Genomic DNA, 18,768 nt, shown 5'->3' with positions numbered 1-18,768 from the left:
ATTTGAAGGTTTTAATTTCGATTTGAAATATTATAAACCGTGGGCGAACATTAGATTGTCCCAAATTGATGTATTGTTTTCGTGTTTAAAATGCTGAATCGATGGAATTGTTTGAGATTTTGTTATGATTTTAGAGGTTGCATTTAATTTGTGGCATTGCGATAATTTTACAGATTTTCTTACAATATCTATTTTACACGTCTGTTATTGGGAATGCAGTTCATTTTGTGATAGATTAGCTGGTATTTGCTATTGTTCTCGATTATAATGTTTTAATTCCTAATATAATGGTTTTAGTTTTAAAACGTACTGTAATTGTTCTTGAAGTTGTTATCGTGTAGTATTTGTCTGTGTGTAATGTGTTATGAATGAGTGTATCATGTTTTGATTTTTGAGCCTGTGTTTATGTAGTTTGAGAATGGAATATGAAGGTGATTAAAGTAATGTTACGTTTTTGGGTTGCTGTAAATAAAAGAAGAAATCTGTCATCTAAATCTTTAGAGGTTGTAGCTTGATGGATGTTTTTGTGAGTTTGGGCAAAAAATGTGCAGAAATATCTTCGAAATCCATGATTTATGGTATTGTTTGAGATTTTGTCATGATTTTTGAGGTTGCGTTTAATTTGGGGCATTGCGATAATTTTACAAATTTGCTTACAATATCCATTTTATATGTCTGTTACTGGAAATGCAGATCATTTTATGGAATTTTGTGATAGATTAGCTGGTATTTCTCATTGTTCTTTATTTTAATGTTTTAATTCCTAATATAATGGTTTTAGTTTTAAATCCTACTGTAATTGTTATTGAATTTGTTATTGTGTGTCTGGTTTTTGTAGTTTTAAAATGGAATCTGAAAGTGGTCCTTGCAATCGTTCATTTTTGGGTTGCTGCAAATGTAAGAATCAATTGTTTGTCATCTCAATCTTCAGTGGTTGTAGCTTGATGGATATTTTTATGAGTCTAGGCAAAAAATGTGCAGAAATATCTCCGGAATCCATGATTCTTCACTACGTAGCTCCATTGCATAAGATGCTTGTGTCTTTGAACGATGATGATGATGTCCTTAATATGATTCATCTTCATATGTGTGTAAAGCTTACGACAATTGAATTGAGGGCAGAGAAAAAAATCGAACACCTCGGCAACTTGAATGATGGGAGGTAAAATATTACATTTATTTATTATTAAACACAATTTCGTACTTCTGTTTTGATAATATTTTAGTACCATGTTTAAGAAATTAAAAACGAAAGGTTAAATATTGAAGATTGGTTCTTACTCATTATCAATTCGTTATTTATTTGAAACAAATACAAATCTGGCAGATATTTTATATTTGTTCTTGTAGTTGTTGTTCTTTTTCATATTATTAATTGTATATTAAACTGGTAAGGGTTGATGAGAAATACATGCAGTCGAGGAGTGATAATGAGGTTGAAAAGGCCCCTTGCTCCAATAACATAGATGCCTGGGTTAATTGCATTCGTGGTGTAGGAAAAACATTCGAGGGTGTTGCTGAATTTAGAAAATGTTTGAAAAACTATTCTGTTGCTACCAGACGTTCATTTGGGTATGTTAAAAATGACAGTGAGAAGGTTATTGTCATTTTTACTGAGAAGAGTTGTGAATGGAGAATTTATGGTTCGAAACATAAATCAGACAATATTTTTGGCATCAGAAAATGTATGTTGAAGCATAGTTGTGGTGATAACAATCTACGTAGTAGAGGGCATCCTAGAACTGATGCGTATTGGATAGCGAATGTTGTGAAAAAAAAAATTGAGAGGAGAGCCCTCTTATCGTCCTTTTACAATGCAGCAGGACTTGCAAAGAGAATTTGGGGTAGAGTTAGAATACCGCAAATTTTGGAATGGTAAAGAGTTGGCGATGCATGATATTCATGGCACAAATGAAGGATGCTATGATAGATTACGATGGTACTGTAATGCTGTTAAAAAGACTAATCCCGGTAGTATTGTTGAGTGTGATATTGATCATTTGACCAAAAAATTCAGAAGGTTGTTCATTTGTTTTCATGCATGTGCTGTTGGTTTTGTTAGTGGTTGTAGGCCATTGATTTTTTTGGATGGTACTCATATAAAGAATAAGTATAAAGGATGTATCTTAGTTGCTGTGTCAAAAGATGCAAACGATGATCTTTTCACAATTGCCTATGTCGTAGTAGATGCTGAGAATGATGTGAACTGGGATTGGTTTTGTTATCATTTGAGAAGTGTGCTCATTTTTCATCAATGCATTTCATTCGACGAGTTCACATTTTTTTCGGACAGACATCCTAGTATTATCAAGGCAGTGAATCAACTATTTCCTGGGAGTGGCCATGCTTATTGTTTGAGACATTTAGTGGATAATTTTGTGAAACAGGTAAATTCTAAATCACGTATCCTTGACCAATTGTACTGTAAAATTTTTGTGAGACCTCGGTTCTAAACAACTAATATCGGATTAAACAATAATTAAGCATAGAAGATCCAAGACTAAAAGCAAATCAAGAAAAAAAAATTTTTAAAAGGGGGTGCGCTCGGTTTGCTAAAAACAGCAGACCGTGCGCCTCCAGTCCACGCAACCCACTGTTCTACTCAACAGGGGATGCGCTCGGTCTGCTAAAAACAGCAGACCGAGCGAGGCCAAGACAGCTGCCTGCTGTCTTGCTCGGAAGGGGGGTGGCGCTCAGTCTGCTAAAAACAGCAGACCATGCGCCCCCTGCTGCACAGCCAAAACAGAGCAAAAACTCAAAAACTTGATTCCAACACATTCAAATCATAATCATGCATTACAAAAACAGTTCTTCCAACTAATACATGAAGTTCTAGAGCTTAACAACTGCTCAAAGTATAGAACATGCAATAAAACATTCAATCAAAAAGCTCGCATAAACAATACAACATAATAACGAAGTTCGATATCTAAACATGTTCCAACATCACTAGGTAGACATGCTGACACGACTTCTAAACCGAGTCTCACTTCTATCCCTTGATCCCGAAGCTAACCATGCCTCTTCTGACTTGGTCCTGCCCCACCTGTTGCCAAGTAAACATACAAAACAAAGCAACAACCGGATAAACCGGTGAGAATGGTATTCCCAGTAAAAGCAACATAACATGTAATACATGTAATATCTCAACATCATGATTACAAGACAACATAATCAGTTCAAGATAATGATATGCATGTCTTTAAAATAGGGATATCAATTCTGATAAACAAGGGATTGCTGCTGTAATTTTGGGATCCCGAGGATAAGATCACGTAACGACTCACCGACTCTCCCAATTGAGGTGGTGCCACGCATCTCACTCTCCTAGACTTTGATGCAACTATAAGGAGTATACTGACACTAGGTGAACCTCTACACCCAGGCCACTCACAGTATAGCTCCCAAAACGTCTAAACAAAAAGGGCTGTTCTGCCCGCTGAAATCAAAGTTGGCTCAAGATGAATGCATAAGAAAACATAAAAACATAAGCCACATAATAAGAGTTCATTCAATCAACAAAATACAAGTTCCACATGCTAGAACAAGTATTGATGCAATATGTGATTTTTAAGGGAAATTCGAGAACCAACTATCCTGAGTATGCTATCCCGCTAATGATGACTGTTTTTACCTTTCAATGCAGTAGTTCCGACTCTGGATAGCTACAACAAAAGATTGTATCAAAGACTATACAATCTAAACAACAACTACGGTTCAAGGTAAATCTCTTTACCGTTCTTAGTCCAATCTCTTGACGATCAAATGCTGTTAATACAGGGCTCGACAAACTCCAACGAATCTATACGAAGACAAGAGATGATCAACAACAACGATCACTCACAAGCCAAAGTTCAACAACTCAAAAATGGTTCGAAATCCCACAAACTCAAAACGGCGGCATAATGGCTATAACTGAACAAACCGGAAATGCAGACAGCAATTCAAAAACGATGCTAACTCATAACAATTCTAAGACAACAACAACAAGGAAAACCCATCAAATCTCAAAACTAGATTTTCGAAAATAGCTTCCAAAAAATCATAAAAAATCCGAACGTCGCTCTATTTCAAAACCGACAGATAATAAACGATCAGAACTCTGTCAAGAACAACATACTCGAATCTCGAACGATTCTAACAACATCCGAAAAATAGAATGTATCCGATCGTAGAAAAAATTACGATAGAACGGAGCTCTCGCTGCAGTGATCGCTAAACTGCCTTCAGAATTAAATTCCAAGGGCCGGATCGAGCTCGAGGAGAAATCTGAAAGCTTGAAAAGCTCAAAAGGCGTTTCAATGGAGGGAAATCGATAAGAGGAAGAAGATAGAGTGCTTGGACTAAGTCAACTAGAGTAGATAATATATAAAATTCATTATTTGCGTATTAGTCCCTGAAAAATTCAAATTTTGCAAAATGGACCCTGATCAAAATCAAGTCGGCTCTTGAACTCCGTAATCTCCGATTAACTCAAATAAACTTATTTAAGATAAAAACGGGGCGTTACAATTCTCCCCCACTAAGAAGAGATTTCGTCCTCGAAATCAATAAGAATCACAACTCATAAGATAGAATAAAGAACTAAAGACAGTAAGAAGAACTCACGTCATCCGAATAACTCAGGAAAATGCTGTCTCATGTCGGATTCTGTCTCCCAAGTTGCTTCTTCGACGCCGTGACGGCTCCACTGCACTTTCACCAACGAAATCAACTTGGTTCTGAGTTTCTTCTCCTTTCGATCAAGGATCTGAATCGGTTGCTCAAATTAGCTCAGAGTCTCGTCTAACTCGGCTTCGTCAGGCTGGAGAATATGAGAAGGATCTGGATGATACTTCCGCAGCATAGAGACGTAAAAAACGTCGTGAATACCAGATAAAGACGGAGGAAGTGCAAGTCTATAGGCAAGATCGCCTATCTTCTCGAGAATCTCGTACGGTCCGATGAATCTCGGAGATAACTTCCCTCTCTTCCCAAATCTGATAGTACCTCTGAAAGGAGAAATCATAAGGAATACACGGTCTCCCTGCTCAAAACTCAGAGGTCTACGTCTGACATTCGCATAATTTGCCTGTCTATTCTGAGCTGACTTCATTCTGGACTGAATGATCTTGACTTGCTCTGCCATATATCTAAGCATATCCGGTCCAAAATCAGGTGACTCGGACAAATCATCCCAAAACAACGGAGATCGACACTTCTTACCGTACAAAGCCTCAAAAGGCTCCATACCGATACTCGTTTGAAAGCTGTTGTTGTAAGAAAACTCAACAAGAGGCAGAGAATCTTGCCAACTAGTGTCAAAGTCTAACACTACCGCTCGCAGCATATCCTCTAACGTCTGGATAGTCCGCTCAGACTGTCTGTCGGCTTAAGGATGATAAGTTGTACTCAGATGCAATCAAGTACCAAGTGCCTCCTGTAGACTATGCCAAAAGTGCGAAGTGAATCTATGGTCTCGGTCTGAAACGATCGACTTTGGCACCCCATGCAATCTCACAACATTGCTAACATATAACTCAGCCATCTGATCGTGACGATACGTCATCCTGTACGGAATAAAACAAGCAGACTTCGACAATCGGTCGATCACTACCCAAATAGCATCTCATCCTCGAATGGATCGCGGTAGCTTCGTGACGAAATCCATAGAAATGTGATCCCATTTTCATTCAGGAACAGATAGACTGTGTAACAGACCATCGGGTCGCTTCCGCTCTGCTTTCACTTGCTGAGAGTTCAAACATCGAGATACAAACCTCGCAACATCGCTCTTCATTCTCTTCCACCAGAACTGGTTTTTCAGATCATTATACATCTTACGGCCTCTAGGGTGAACACTGAACCGACTGCAATGAGCCTCTCGGAGAATACGCTGTCTCAACTCTACAATATCAGGCACAACAATACGGTTATTCACAAACAAAAAGTCATCTCTAACCTGGAATTCAGACTGATTCCCAGATCTGACTTTTTCTACTGAAACCTGAATGCTCGAATCAGACTTCTGTGCTTCTTTGATCGCAATAAACAACTCTGACTCGGCTTGAATAACAAACACTCTGATAGTCTCCCTATCTGTTTCAAACTCTAAACCAGATGTGCAACAATCATCGATCAACTGAGAAACACCAATAGTAGAAAGAGATAAAGAACAAAAATTTTGGCTCAAGGCATCTACAACTGCATTCGACTTTTCCGGATAATACTTGATTTCACAGTCGAAATCCTTCAACAGATCTAACCATATTCTTTGTCTCATATTCAGCTCTGCCTGTGAAAACAAGTACTTACGACTCTTATGATCAGAAAATATCTCCAAAGACTCACCATACAGATAGTGACGCTAGATCTTCAAAGCAAATACAATCGCAGCTAGTTCAAGATCATGAACCGAATAACGAGTCTCATGCGGCTTCAGCTGCCTCGATGCATACGCTACCACATGCTTATTGTAGCACCAAGAACTTCTAAAATTTGAAAATCATGCCTAAAATTATTTTCAGTATTTATATTTTAAATTTCTTGAAGTTAATTGTTTAAGTTTCAGTTAAAGTTAGTCTTGCTTGACTTATTTGAATTAAATGCCTTGAACTGTTTAGTTAGTAATTTTTATCCAGGCAGGCGACGACGGTGGGCTTCGGTGGTTTATTTTCAAGATTTTTAATTTTAAGATTTTAAGTTAGAGGTAAAAGGGGGGTTTTGGCCAAAAATGCAAATTTTGAATTTTTAGGGGTCAAAAAGCAATTTTATCATTTTCTTGGGTTATTTCCTAAATTTTCCATAAAATATGATTTTATTAAATCCGGGTTAGTGGAATTTCAATCAAAATGTTGTGAGTTGAAATTTTAAATTTAGAAGTTTGAAAATAGCAAAAAGTTTGAGGTATAAAGTTTTAATAGTACAAGTAGTACTTTTGCTAGTACAAGTGAAATTTTAAAACACTACACACAATACACCACACTTTTAATTTACACTATCATTAAAACATTTCAATTAAAAAATCAAGACACAACCCTAACTCCCAAACCCTAGCCCTAGCCGCCTCCTCCCCTCTCCCTTGAAGAAGACCGCTCGCCGCCGCCAGCCACCCGTCCGCCGCCGCCTGCCGCCGTTCCCAGCCGCCGGAGAAGCCCCTAGGTGCTTAGCTTGGTGTGTTGGTTGAAATCCCACCTTCTTCTCCTCTCCTTGATTTCGAGTTCTAGGTATTTTTGGTAAAGGCAAGTGTAGCTACTCCTTTGGGCTCACATTCAAGCAATATCTACCCCCACCCTTATGATTTCTTGCAATATTTTCGAGAATGCATGTTTTTAGAAGGTTAGGGTTTCGAATTTTTCATGTTTAGGGGCTGATTTTTTCTAAATATGTTAGGGAGTTGAGTTTATGTGGATTAATGTTGAGTATATGTGCATTGACATGGAATTAATTGAGTGTCCTTGCCAAAATTCGAAATTTCAGATTGTATATGGACCTAATTTTCGAAATGTTGCATGTGTAGGGGCTGAAATTTATTTGATGTTGAAGTATTTAATGGTCTTGCATTGGTCTTGATTGATTGTTCAACATTTTGGAGTTTTGATGGTTAATTCTTGATGTTCTTGATATGTGTTGTGAAAGTGTGGATTGAGTGTAGCCCAAGTGTTTGGGAAAAGTCCTAAGAGAGGTTATTTGAGGTGTTTGGGTGTTTGGTGTGGAGATAAGTTGAGGAAAGTGGGCTAAGTGTTTGAATTGTTGGAATTGGAGGTGTGTGAGTGTGCAGGGCAGCACTGTTCACGGGGCAGGGCAGGGTCGTGGCTGAGGTCTGGGCAGGGTTAGGCTATTCCATGGTAAAGTTCATGACGTTGTGGTCGCGTCGATATAAAATGGGCTCGATTCGGATAAGAATTGAGTGAGTTATGGATTTTTCAAAATTGGGTGCAAGTGCAGATTTTTTTCCTTTGAATAGGGGCTGTCCGATTTTTGTGTTTTTTAAATTTGCTCTTTTGATCTTTTGATGATACCACCTATTCCTTGGGATGATTTGGAGTGTTTGTTGAGTGTCGGTTCAAGCGGGACGGGTTTTGGATAAGGCATGACAAAGTTAAGGGCTTTTCGGTTTACTTGCTCGAGTTAAGTCAAGTTTGAGGATTTTTGTTGGGTAAGTTGTCTTCTTTGGATTTAGGGGCAGCCACTCATCCACCTTAAACTCACATTTTCGAGTCGAGTCTCATGTCATAAAGATTGCTTATTCGTGTGCATTTGACGTGTTCTTGAGTTTAATAAAGAAAAAGGTAGTTTACTTGTTTGCATGCCATTTAATGTATGAGTTAAGTCTTTATAAATGAAAAGGGAAAAGAAAGCAAATATTTTTGAATGAAGTGATCTGTTTGTGACAAGAGGGGTGTTGCTAGGCCGGGGGATGCCTCGGTCTACTCACCAAGAGGTTATAGAGGTTAGGCAAGGAGCAAGAGACATCTTGTTTACCCTTGCCACAGAGGGGCAATGTGGGATCGGGAGGCATCTCGGTCTCCTTGCCATAGAGGGGTTAAGTTCGTCGGGAGAAATCTCGTCGTCTTGCCGGCATAGTGCACTGCAGCCATGATCATGATCGAAACAGAGGGTCACAAATCAGGGATCGGATTTCTAAGAGGAAAAAGTAAAGAAAAGTTTAAAAGTTAAAGTTTCACAATTTTAGTTGACTCGTTTTGCATTGATGTCAGTCTTTCAGTTATGCATGAGTCTAAGTTGAATGTTATGAAAGTTAAAGTTTATCATAGTGTGAGTTCATTAATGCATGATTTCTATATCTTTCTAGTTTCATGCATATTACAGTTTAAGTTGAGTTTTTGCATCACGTATTTTAAACCCTTGTTATTATCCTAGTTATGCTTGTTGAGTCTTTAGACTCACTATGCTTGAATGTTTGCAGGTGAGGATTTTGTGGAGGAGACGGAGGGGCGTGATCTACTGGGATGAGGCCATCGGTAGTGCAAGGCCCAGTGACCGTTGCTTCCTTTTAGTTTATGTTTTTCCGCACAGTTATCGAATTTGTAATAATGAAGTATTATTTGAGATCTTATAGTATTTATAGCCAGGATGTGCATTCCCTGTGCTACAGCTTATGTTTTGAAGTACGTTTTCCGCTTTTGCAAGTTTATGATTATCGTTGGAATTAATTTTAAATGCTTTAGTTTACTTTATGCTGTAACCGGGAGGTGGTTACTAGGATTGCATGTTTATGTTTAACGCACTTAAGTTTTGAAGTCAATTTTCTTTCCTTATTTAAATTGTTGTTTGAGTCTTGATGGCTTATTTGTTTTACAAATAGGTCATGGCAAAATTTTTAAAAATCCGTAATTTTCCTTTATTTTAATTATAGTCTAGTAGCGAGTAGTTAGGGTCGTTTCAGTTGGTATCAGAGCTCGGTCTTGGTTTGGGCTGAGCCTACTGCCGGTTGCTGAAACTCAGGGGATCTCGCCTCAAAGTCTGTAAGATTTAAGTTTAATGTCTCTATCTGTTTAAGTTTTGATGTATTAGTTTCTTGAGTTATTGAGAAGTTTAAATTTGAAGTAAAAATATTTTTTCTAAGGCATGAAATTTGAATGTTGGATTTTCTCAATGCGTTTAGATGGCTCGTCGTCATGATCCGCGTGCAGTTACGCCTCCACCGCCTCCACCGGCGCCGCAGGTGGATATAGGAGGGCAGGTGCTAGCAGGATTGGCCCGTATCCTCGAGCGTCATGTGGATGCTCCTATTGCTAGATCGGAGACTACTTATGAGCAGTTTCGGAAGATGAACCCGAAGGACTTCGCTGGCACCACTGATCCGTTGATAGCGGAGGGTTGGATCCGCTCCCTTGAGGTGATCTTTCGCTATATGCAGATGGGAGATCCAGATAGAGTGAGATGTGCTGTGTTTCTCCTCCAGGATGATGCCGCCCTCTGGTGGGAGGGTATGGAGAAGATTGTGAACCCAGCTACTCTACCTTGGGCTGAGTTCAAGAAGTTGTTCTTTGAGAAGTACTTTACTGCTGATGTGAGAGCCCGTTTGAAGACGGAGTTTATGAGCTTGAGGCAGGGTGATCTGTCGGTAGCCCAGTTCGTGGTGAAGTTTGAGAGAGGCTGCCATTTTGTGCCGTTGATTGGAGATGATGAGAAAGAGAAGCTGGAGCACTTTCTTGTAGGGCTTCGACCTACCATCCGTAGGGATGTGCTGATGGCTGAGCCATCTGATTATTCTTCAGCACTGAGGCGTGCCTTGAGGTCCGAGCAGACGCTGAGAGATATTAGCGCGGAGGCGCATGGCAAGAGGCCCTTCCCTCATCAGGGCCACTCTCAGCAGCAGCAGCACGGCAAGAAGCCGTATCATGGGCCCCCGAGACAGCAGGGACAGCAGGCACCGCAGGGGCGTCAGGCCCAGAGACAGGTTCCTCCCAAGGCTGGGGAGAAGCCTATTTGTCAGTTTTGCCATTGTCCGCATTTTGGGAAGTGTTTGAAGGATGCTGGAGTTTGCTTCAAGTGCAAGAAGCCAGGACATATGTCTACCCATTGTCCAGAGCTGAGGAGGCCCGTGCAGGGCAGAGTGTTCGTGATGGAGGCCGAGCAGGCCGACCCAGACACTACTCTTCTCACAGGTAATATCTTAACTTTTGGGTTAGAGCAGTTAAAGATTTGTTGATGCATGCGACTCTAAATCTTTGCTTGTTTGAGGTTTTACTCTAGTAACTTGTTGCATGCCTTAGGACCTTTGACTGTTTAGCATGAATAGTATCTTGTTTGGGAATTGCTGAATTAGAATGAGCCTAAGTAGAACTCGTGGTTTTAACTTCAACCTTTCGTCGTTGTAACTACTGCTATGCAGGTAGGATTGTTGTGGCAGGCGTAGCCACGAGGGCCTTATTAGAATCAGGGGCTACCCATTCCTTTATATCGGAGTCTTTTGCCCTTGAGAGGGGCATTCAGAGCGAGGAATCGGAGGTTGGATTCTCAGTTACTATCCCCTCAGGGGAAGAGCTATCCACCAGGAGCTTGGTGAGAGACCTTGTATTGCTTTTGCAGGGTCAGTCAGTGGTAGCAGACCTCATAGTGCTACCTTTGCCAGAGTTTGACCTGATTCTTGGGATGGATTGGATGACGAAGAATGCGGTGATGATAGATTTTCAGCAGAGGTCAGTACTAGTCAGGCCTGAGGGCGAGGAACCGTTTTGGTTTGAGGCTGCTAAGAGCTTGAGGAAGACTCGAGTCATTTCTACTTTGCAAGCTCAGAGGCTTGTACTTAGTGGGTGCGAGTCATTTCTAGCCAGTTTATCTTTGACAGAGCTGCCAGAGCGACCAGTTATTTCTGATGTGGCTATCGTCAGGGAGTTTGAGGATGTGTTCCCTAGCGATGTTGTGGGAATTCCGCCCGATAGAGAAGTGGAGTTCTCTATAGATTTGATTCCCGGTACTGTGCCTATCTCCAAGGCACCGTACAGATTGGCTCCTACCGAAATGAAGGAGTTAAAAGAGCAGATTCAAGAGTTGCTTGACAAGGGATTCATACGCCCTAGTTTCTCCCCATGGGGCGCACCAGTTCTCTTCGTTAAGAAGAAGGACGGTAGTCTAAGATTGTGCATAGACTACCGAGGTTTGAACGGAGTGATGGTGAAGAACAAGTACCCATTACCTAGGATCGAGGACCTCTTCGATCAATTGCAAGGTGCATCCGTCTTTTCGAAGATTGATCTTCGTTCAGGTTATCACCAGTTGAAGGTGAAGGAGTCAGATGTGGCGAAGACAGCTTTTAGGACTCGTTACGGTCATTACGAGTTCCTTGTGATGCCGTTTGGGATGACGAACGCGCCCGCGGTTTTCATGGATCTTATGAACCGCGTGTTTCAGCCTTACTTGGACCACTTTGTCATTGTTTTCATCGATGACATCCTCATTTATTCGAAGGATAGAGTGGAGCATGAACAGCATTTGAGGACCGTTCTTGAGGTGCTTCGAGAGCACAAGTTGTTGGCCAAGTTTGATAAGTGTGAATTCTGGTTGGAGAAAGTTGCTTTCTTGGGTCATATTATTTCTAAGAGCAGTGTGGAAGTAGACCCTTCAAAGGTTCAAGCAGTGAAGGAGTAGTCTATACCGAGGAGCGCGTCTGAGATTCGCAGTTTTCTTGGATTAGCCGGTTATTACCGAAAATTTATCAAGGGTTTTTCCTCCATTGCTGTGCCTATGACAGCGTTGACTAAGAAGAACGCCAAGTTTGTTTGGAGTGCCGAGTGTCAAAGGAGCTTTGATACTTTGAAGGAAGCTCTTACGACAGCGCCAGTGTTGACCATGCCATCCGGGCAAGGTGATTTTGTGGTGTATACTGATGCTTCCAAGTTGGGATTGGGAGCAGTTCTGATGCAGCGAGACAGAGTTATTGCCTATGCTTCTAGGCAATTGAAGGAGCACGAGAAGAACTACCCTACTCATGACTTAGAGTTGGCAGCGGTAGTGTTGGCTCTTAAGATTTGGAGACACTATCTTTACGGAGAGAAGAGTCAGATCTTCACAGACCACAAAAGCTTCAAGTACTTCTTCACCCAGAAGGAGTTGAATATGAGGCAGCGTAGGTGGTTAGAGTTGGTGAAGGACTATGACTGCAATATTAGCTACCACCCTGGTAAAGCTAATGTGGTTGCAGATGCTTTGAGCAGGAAGACTGCAGTAATTACCTCCTTGTCAGTGTCTAGACCGTTGCAGGTTGAGATTCAGAGGTATGGTCTTGAGTTTTATGCGAGTGGTAGAGCTCCCCGTTTGTCTTCCCTTAGTGTGCAGACTACACTTTTTGATCGTATCCGTGCAGCGCAGTCAGTTGATGAGCAGATCAGGAAGTGGAGGCAGAGAGATGAGGAGAAAGGCAGCGGTTTGTATGCTGTGGTAGATGGGATTGTGAGGTACAGAGGTAGATTTTGGGTTCCCGCAGGTGATTCTCTGCGAGTTACTATCATGGCAGAGGCACATACATCGCCGTACTCAATCCACCCTGGTAGTACGAAGATGTATCGGGATCTTCAGCAGCTTTATTGGTGGCCAGGCATGAAAAGTGACATTGCCCGATTCGTGTCAGAATGCCTGACATGCCAGCAGGTTAAGGCGGAGCATCAGAGACCCGCCGGTTTGCTTAAGCCTCTCCCTATTCCGGAGTGGAAGTGGGAGAATATCTCCATGGATTTTGTCGTGGGATTGCCGAAGACATTGAGAGGTTCGAATGCCATTTGGGTGATTGTAGACCGTCTCACTAAGTCGGCTCACTTTTTACCGGTGAAGATGAATTTCACGATGACTCAGTTCGCGGAGTTGTATATCCGGGAGATAGTCAGACTACATGGTATTCCAGTCTCCATAGTGTCTGATAGAGATCCACGGTTTACTTCGTCTTTTTGGAAGAGTCTTCATTCTGCTATGGGTACGAAGCTACTTTTTAGCACCGCCTTTCACCCGCAGACTGATGGCCAGTCAGAGAGGGTGATTCAGATTTTGGAGGATCTTTTGAGGGCTTGTGCTATTGATTTTCAAGGTAGTTGGGAGTCGAGACTACCACTAGTGGAATTCGCGTATAATAACAGTTTTCAGTCCACTATTGGCATGGCTCCCTACGAGGCACTATATGGGAGGAAGTGTAGATCTCCAGTGTTGTGGGATGAGATAGGTGAGAGATCAGACTTTGGTCCGGAGATTGTTCAGTTGACCACCGAGGTAGTGGCTAAGATCCGTGTTAGGATGAGGACTGCCCAGAGTAGGCAGAAGAGCTATGCTGATCACCGGAGGAGAGACTTGGAGTTCTCGGTGGGTGATCATGTTTTTATCCGTATTGCACCCATGAAGGGTGTGATGAGGTTTGGAAAGAAAGGGAAGTTGGCACCGAGGTTCATAGGGCCTTTCGAGATTTTGGATAGGGTAGGGGTACTGGCTTATAGAGTGGCCTTGCCGCCTAACCTTGATAAGATCCATAATGTCTTCCATGTGTCGATGTTGAGGAAGTACATCTCGAACCCATCCCATGTGCTTAGTTCGGAACCGCTTCAGCTATCTCCTCACTTGACCTATGAGGAGAAGCCCATCCGGATTTTGGATAGACAGGAGAGAAGACTCCGTAACAAGTCGATTCCAATGATCAAGGTGAGATGGCAGAACCATTCGGATGAAGAGGCCACTTGGGAAGCAGAAGCAGATATCAAAGTTCGATATCCGAAGCTTTTTGGTAAGTTTTAATTTTGAGGACGAAATTTCTTATTAGGGAGGGAGGAATTGTAGCACCAAGAACTTCTAAAATTTGAAAATCATGCCTAAAATTATTTTCAGTGTTTATATTTTAAATTTCTTGAAGTTAATTGTTTAAGTTTCAGTTAAAGTTAGCCTTGCTTGACTTATTTGAATTAAATGTCTTGAACTGTTTAGTTAGTAATTTTTATCCAGGCAGGCGACGACGGTGGGCTTCGGTGGTTTATTTTCAAGATTTTTAATTTTAAGATTTTAAGTTAGAGGTAAAAGGGGGGTTTTGGCCAAAAATGCAAATTTTGAATTTTTAGGGGTCAAAAAGCAATTTTATCATTTTCTTGGGTTATTTCCTAAATTTTCCATAAAATATGATTTTATTAAATCCGGGTTAGTGGAATTTCAATCAAAATGTTGTGAGTTGAAATTTTAAATTTAGAAGTTTGAAAATAGCAAAAAGTTTGAGGTATAAAGTTTTAATAGTACAAGTAGTACTTTTGCTAGTACAAGTGAAATTTTAAAACACTACACACAATACACTACACTTTTAATTTACACTATCATTAAAAAATTTCAATTAAAAAATCAAGACACAACCCTAACTCCCAAACCCTAGCCCTAGCCGCCTCCTCCCCTCTCCCTTGAAGAAGACCGCTCGCCGCCGCCAGCCACCCGTCCGCCGCCGCCTGCCGCCGTTCCCAGCCGCCGGAGAAGCCCCTAGGTGCTTAGCTTGGTGTGTTGGTTGAAATCCCACCTTCTTCTCCTCTCCTTGATTTCGAGTTCTAGGTATTTTTGGTAAAGGCAAGTGTAGCTACTCCTTTGGGCTCACATTCAAGCAATATCTACCCCCACCCTTATGATTTCTTGCAATATTTTCGAGAATGCATGTTGTTAGAAGGTTAGGATTTCGAATTTTTCATGTTTAGGGGCTGATTTTTTCTAAATATGTTAGGGAGTTGAGTTTATGTGGATTAATGTTGAGTATATGTGCATTGACATGGAATTAATTGAGTGTCCTTGCCAAAATTCGAAATTTCAGATTGTATATGGACCTAATTTTCGAAATGTTGCATGTGTAGGGGCTGAAATTTATTTGATGTTGAAGTATTTAATGGTCTTGCATTGGTCTTGATTGATTGTTCAACATTTTGGAGTTTTGATGGTTAATTCTTGATGTTCTTGATATGTGTTGTGAAAGTGTGGATTGAGTGTAGCCCAAGTGTTTGGGAAAAGTCCTAAGAGAGGTTATTTGAGGTGTTTGGGTGTTTGGTGTGGAGATAAGTTGAGGAAAGTGGGCTAAGTGTTTGAATTGTTGGAATTGGAGGTGTGTGAGTGTGCAGGGCAGCACTGTTCACGGGGCAGGGCAGGGTCGTGGCTGAGGTCTGGGCAGGGTTAGGCTATTCCATGGTAAAGTTCATGACGTTGTGGTCGCGTCGATATAAAATGGGCTCGATTCGGATAAGAATTGAGTGAGTTATGGATTTTTCAAAATTGGGTGCAAGTGCAAATTTTTTTCTTTGAATAGGGGCTGTCCGATTTTTGTGTTTTGTAAATTTGCTCTTTTGATCTTTTGATGATACCACCTATTCCTTGGGATGATTTGGAGTGTTTGTTGAGTGTCGGTTCAAGCGGGACGGGTTTTGGATAAGGCATGACAAAGTTAAGGGCTTTTCGGTTTACTTGCTCGAGTTAAGTCAAGTTTGAGGATTTTTGTTGGGTAAGTTGTCTTCTTTGGACTTAGGGGCAGCCACTCATCCACCTTAAACTCACATTTTCGAGTCGAGTCTCATGTCTTAAAGATTGCTTATTCGTGTGCATTTGACGTGTTCTTGAGTTTAATAAAGAAAAAGGTAGTTTACTTGTTTGCATGCCATTTAATGTATGAGTTGAGTCTTTATAAATGAAAAGGGAAAAAAAAGCAAATATTTTTGAATGAAGTGATCTGTTTGTGACAAGAGGGGTGTTGCTAGGCCGGGGGATGCCTCGGTCTACTCACCAAGAGGTTATAGAGGTTAGGCAAGGAGCAAGAGACATCTTGTTTACCCTTGCCACAGAGGGGCAATGTGGGATCGGGAGGCATCTCGGTCTCCTTGCCATAGAGGGGTTAAGTTCGTCGGGAGAAATCTCGTCGTCTTGCCGGCATAGTGCACTGCAGCCATGATCATGATCGAAACAGAGGGTCACAAATCAGGGATCGGATTTCTAAGAGGAAAAAGTAAAGAAAAGTTTAAAACTTAAAGTTTCACAATTTTAGTTGACTCGTTTTGCATTGATGTCAGTCTTTCAGTTATGCATGAGTCTAAGTTGAATGTTATGAAAGTTAAAGTTTATCATAGTGTGAGTTCATTAATGCATGATTTCTATATCTTTCTAGTTTCATGCATATTACAGTTTAAGTTGAGTTTTTGCATCACGTATTTTAAACCCTTGTTATTATCCTAGTTATGCTTGTTGAGTCTTTAGACTCACTATGCTTGAATGTTTGCAGGTGAGGATTTTGTGGAGGAGACGGAGGGGCGTGATCTACTGGGATGAGGCCATCGGTAGTGCAAGGCCCAGTGACCGTTGCTTCCTTTTAGTTTATGTTTTTCCGCACAGTTATCGAATTTGTAATAATGAAGTATTATTTGAGATCTTGTAGTATTTATAGCCAGGATGTGCATTCCCTGTGCTACAGCTTATGTTTTGAAGTACGTTTTCCGCTTTTGCAAGTTTATGATTATCGTTGGAATTAATTTTAAATGCTTTAGTTTACTTTATGCTGTAACCGGGAGGTGGTTACTAGGATTGCTTGTTTATGTTTAACGCACTTAAGTTTTGAAGTCAATTTTCTTTCCTTATTTAAATTGCTGTTTGAGTCTTGATGGCTTATTTGTTTTACAAATAGGTCATGGCAAAATTTTTTAAAAATCCGTAATTTTCCTTTATTTTAATTATAGTCTATTAGCGAGTAGTTAGGGTCGTTTCACTTATGCTGCATAAGAACACATCCCAAGCCTCGGTTAGAAGCACCATAATAGACTGTGAAACCTCCAGTACCTTTCGGGATAGAAAGAATCAGAGCACTTGTCAGTCTCCTCTTCAGATCAACAAAGCTAGCCTCACAATCTGCAGTCCAGACAAAAGGCGCATTCTTCTAAGTCCGTTGGGTAATAGGCTTGACAATAGATGAGAAACCCTCGATGAATCGGCGATAGTAACCAGCTAAACCCATAAAGCTTCGGATCTCAGGCACTGATTTCGGTCTAGGCCAATTCATAACCGCTTCAATCTTGCTGGAATCGACAGAAATCCCATCTCCAGTAATAATGTGACCGAGAAAGACAACTTGATCCAACCAGAATTCACACTTAGACAACTTGGAAAACAACTGCTCAACTCGCAAAATCTGCAAGACGATCCTCAAGTGCTCTATATGGTCAGTACGGTGCTTCGAGTAGATAAGAATATCATCGATGAAGATAATGAAAAACTCATCTAAATAACGCTGAAAGATACGATTCATCAAACCCATAAAAACTACTGGAGCATTAGTCAAACCGAACGATATGACTATAAACTCAAAATGACCATACCTCGTTCTGAATGCGGTCTTAGGAACATCTTCCTCTCGCACTCTCAGCTGATGATAACCTGACCTCAGATCAATCTTTGAATAGATAGAAGAACCCTGTAGCTGATCAAAAGGTCATCTATTCGGGGTAAAGGATACCTGTTCTTGACTGTAGCCTGATTCAATTGACGGTAGTAAATATAGAGTCGCATAGAACCATCCTTCTTCCGAACAAATAGAACAGGAGCACCCCAAGGCGATACACTATGTCTGATGTATCCCTTGGCAATCAATTCCTCAAGCTGCTCCTTCAACTCTTTCAGTTCAATAGGTACCATACGATAAGGAGCTTTGAAAATAGGTTGAGTACCTAACACCAAATCGATGCTGAATTCGATCTCTCGAATAGGCGGTAATCTAGAAACATCTTCCGGAAACACATCAGCAAAATCTCTAACCACTGGTATATCAACCAATGCTGGGCTAGATTTCAGTACATCAACTGCATACACCAAAAATCCCTCTGCACCTCTCTGTAAAAAACGAGCCATAGATAACACTGAAATCAAAGGAATTCTAGATCGAGAACCCTTACTAAAGAATTTCCACTCGTCTGCCACTTCAGGTCTGAATCTGAGAACTTTCAAAAAACAATCGACTGTTGCCCTGTACTTGGTTAACGCATCTATACCAACAATACAGTCAAAATATGACAGCCCCAGTACAATACATTCGAGCTCTTACAAATTTCCCTCAAAACAGAGTTCATAGTTCCTGACTAATTGGACAGAAACAATTCCTCCACCCAAAGGTGAAGTAACAGCTACTACAGTAGGCAACAACTCAGTAGGAAAAGCATGCAATAACACAAATTTCTCAGAGATAAAAGAATGGGAAGCACCTGTATCTATCAAAACATGAGCAGAATAACCAAAAATCGAACAGTTACCTGCTATAACATCGTCAGGTGCTCCTAAGCCTGATCCTCTGTC

The sequence above is a fragment of the Henckelia pumila genome, unplaced genomic scaffold, assembly GCF_033568475.1.
Source record: "Henckelia pumila isolate YLH828 unplaced genomic scaffold, ASM3356847v2 CTG_461:::fragment_3, whole genome shotgun sequence".
Classification (NCBI taxonomy): Eukaryota; Viridiplantae; Streptophyta; class Magnoliopsida; order Lamiales; family Gesneriaceae; genus Henckelia; species Henckelia pumila.
The sequence above is the reverse complement of the archived record's forward strand: the minus strand, read 5'-3'. Positions refer to the sequence as shown.